General features: G+C 42.5%; 1 long non-coding RNA gene across 1 annotated transcript; it reads left to right on the plus strand.

Annotated features, from left to right (window-relative positions):
* Window positions 1-255: 255 nt before the first annotated feature.
* LOC104962812 (uncharacterized) lies at window positions 256-2,877 on the plus strand. Its single transcript, XR_800248.1, has 3 exons — window positions 256-386; window positions 737-891; window positions 2,537-2,877. It is a non-coding gene; the product is annotated as an uncharacterized lncRNA (long non-coding RNA).
* Window positions 2,878-3,289: the final 412 nt, after the last annotated feature.

Consider the following 3,289-nt stretch of genomic DNA (forward strand, 5'->3'; position numbering starts at 1 on the left):
CTTTCTCATACTGCCTGTGCTGCAGCACCTCTTTTCACCCTCCGTCTGAAACCAGAGCCCAGTCTGCTCTGATTGGTTAGCTGGCTGGCTCTGTTGTGATTGGTCAACCCCTTAGAGATGTCCCGCCCCTTACAGGGATTGTAGCCTTCGCAGACCATTGACATGCACAGAAACCTACACAACATACTACAGGAGAGGGACAACATCAAAAAGCATAATAGTCTTTCAGACAAAAACAGCGCACTCTAGATTAATTAAAATATATGTCACAAGGACATGAATGTATGACCTTGTAAGTTATCTTTTCATTTATATATATTTTTTTATTTTTCTCAGAGCGAGGCTGCGTCAGGAAGCGTGAGAGACGTGCAGCGGGATCACAGGAGGTATGTGTACATTGTTCTTTATTTAATTATGGTTCTGTCGCCGTCTTTCCAACAACGGCAGACTAAACTTGGAGTGCGTCAGCGCAAACACATACAAGTGAGGCATCGCATGGAAAACTCTGCTCAACAGGGAACTACTAAACTGGACTCAATTAGATTAATCCTTTGTTTTGACCGTCCGTTTGGAAAGAAACCAGTGCAGAAACCAGGTCGCTGGAGGTGAAGCTGAGTGGTGTTAAAGCGGGTATAGGAGTTTGAGAAGCTGTCACATCCCGTTCACTGCCAACACGTACAATTTAAAGTACATTGTTTTATGTGAACCATGATTTTGATTAATTGTATTTGGACAGGGTGAACACAGCCTTCCTGGACACACTCGAGGGTCGAGGCAAGGAGACAAAGGAGGAAACAAAGAGTCTCTTCTCAGCTTCTGAAGACTTTAATTACCCGTCTCACCTGAACCCAGAGTCAGAGCACAGCTACTTGGAGTGGAGCGAGGAAGCTGGTGAGCGTCTCTCCTCCGTTTCCTGTTTCTCACGCCTTATTTTAGCCCCGGCTGGTTAACCAAACCTAAATCAGACATGTGACAAGAGTTGCCCACCTCATCCTTTCCTCGGAGGGACTGTGATTGTGTGTTTAGTCTGCGTTGAATCAAAGGCTCTACTCCGTGCTGCAAATTAAAAATATGTAGACAGGAAGTAATGCGTAGTGCTACTGACGCTCCTGGCATTCAAATCCTGCTGATAGTTGAAGTTTGTGGGAAATGTGTGTGTGAGAATAATGAGTAAGAAGAAAAACATGTGAGTAAAAGCACAAACTGTTAGGCTAGTTTGGGAACATTGCAGGAACACACACACACACACACACACACACACACACACACACACACACACACACACACACACACACACACACACACACACACACCCACTCAAACACACCCACTCAAACACACTATCTAATTATCTCCTGTCAGTCAGAGGAATATTCTCTGGAAACTCGTCTGACAGACTCTCGGCGGGCGGCCAAATGAAAGCAGTCCCGCCCGTCTGTAATCATCTCAGATTGACTTTCTGAGTCTAATACCTGAAGGGATGCCGTGCAGCTAGGAAACCTGCCACTGTCATCGCCTGCCGCACTTAAGCACTTAACAACTACATGTTCTGTTATTTTGTTTGATTTATTTTTTACTTTTCCAATATGATCCAGTTTACTATATGCATATATTCCACACTCTTAAAACAGATGGTTCCACACTCCTAATCAGTTCCATGTGGACATGTTGTACAAAACGCTCTTTAAGGTCACAGAAAGGTTTTCAATTTAATGAAATACAGTTTATATAATAATGAATATACCCTAATTGAAGAAGAAGAAGAAGAAGATTCAACTTATTGTCATTACTTAGTACAGGTACTATGTAACGAAACGGTTTCTCTGCATTTGACCCATCCTAGTGTTAGGAGCAGTGGGCTGCCATTATGTACGACACCCGGGGAGCAGCGTAGGGAACGGTGCCTTGCTCAGGGACACCTCGGCAGCACTTGGTCTTTTCGGGACTTGAACTGGTGACCTTCCAGTTGCCAAGCCAAGTCCCTATCCACTTCGCCACCACCGCTAATAATATATTCAACAATCTCGTCATAAAAAAACATATTTGAAATCCCTTCGAACGCATGAATTGGCAACACCCATGGCGATATGCAAGTAAAGAAGTAATAATTAATAAAGGATTTGCAAAATATAAAAATACAGACCCGAGGGCTTTTAGATAATTAACTAACTTCTATCTTGTCCTTTAACACAGTTATAAGTATTATTTCAAATTCATATCAGTCCTGGCGCTGCCGCTACGGGCACAATTTTGAAAAACCACAACATTCCCAATCCGGGGTAAACTACACATGCAAGCCTCTTAAAGTAACATTTGAACCAAAAGCTTAAAGGGGGGGAAAGCTTGCTTCACAGATCATGTGTGAAATAAGATTGTACCAGCTCATCTACAAAAAGAATGAAGTATATGTCCAAATGATGTGCATGAGAATGAGAGAGGACTCTGTACTCTCTATCACACAGAACCGTCTTTAACAGGGCCGTAGTGGGAACATTAATGGACACACTTGTCTGTTTTGTTTCCTGTGTGCTTTCAGAGCCTGATTTGAAGAGACTGATGGAGAGCTTTCCAGGATACAGCTCTGACTTCCTGGAGGAAATCCTGGTTCAGTGCAACAGGGACTGTGAGCAGGCCTACGCTCTACTACTCAACTGTGCAATGGATTAACTTGAACACATTAGTATTGTGTTTGAATCCCTCGATTATAAAGAAAAAAGCTAAACCTAAGTGTGTGACTTTGGTGGTGGATGATTGTAAATGCGGACTACACATTGTGGAGGAAATTCTAATGCCCTTGAGAGAAACTGATAAGTGACTCTTTGACAAAGTTTGTCTTTTGTTATATTGTATAAAGTAATAAAGAAAGTAAAAACACAAGTGAAATCTATCTCAAATGCAGGAACAGAGCAACGTCATCCTCAGAGGATAAAGAAGTTCTGCACCCAGAATACAGTAAGATAGATAGATAGATAGATAGATACAGAACATATCTCTGATTGGCTGAAACACCAAACAGATCATTGCAGCATTACCCATAATCCCCTCTGTTTCAGCCCTGTTTCCAAAGTGCTGATTCTCTGTCTGTTACTTTAGATGAAAATAAGGAGCCCCTCCCCACGCCCCTCTGAGAGAGATTTGGTTACAAAGAATTCAATGGTGCTTTAGAGGAGATTCAGGTGATAAGGTGTGTGTTTGTGGGGGGGGGTTACCTTAGTTGCTGATTGGCTAATGGTTACACAAGACAAAACATCGTTATGACATCATAAAGTGGCCAAAATCTGATCAGCTC

This window comes from Notothenia coriiceps, unplaced genomic scaffold (genome assembly GCF_000735185.1).
Source record: "Notothenia coriiceps isolate Sejong01 unplaced genomic scaffold, NC01 NC01_scaffold00035398, whole genome shotgun sequence".
NCBI lineage: Eukaryota > Metazoa > Chordata > Actinopteri > Perciformes > Nototheniidae > Notothenia > Notothenia coriiceps.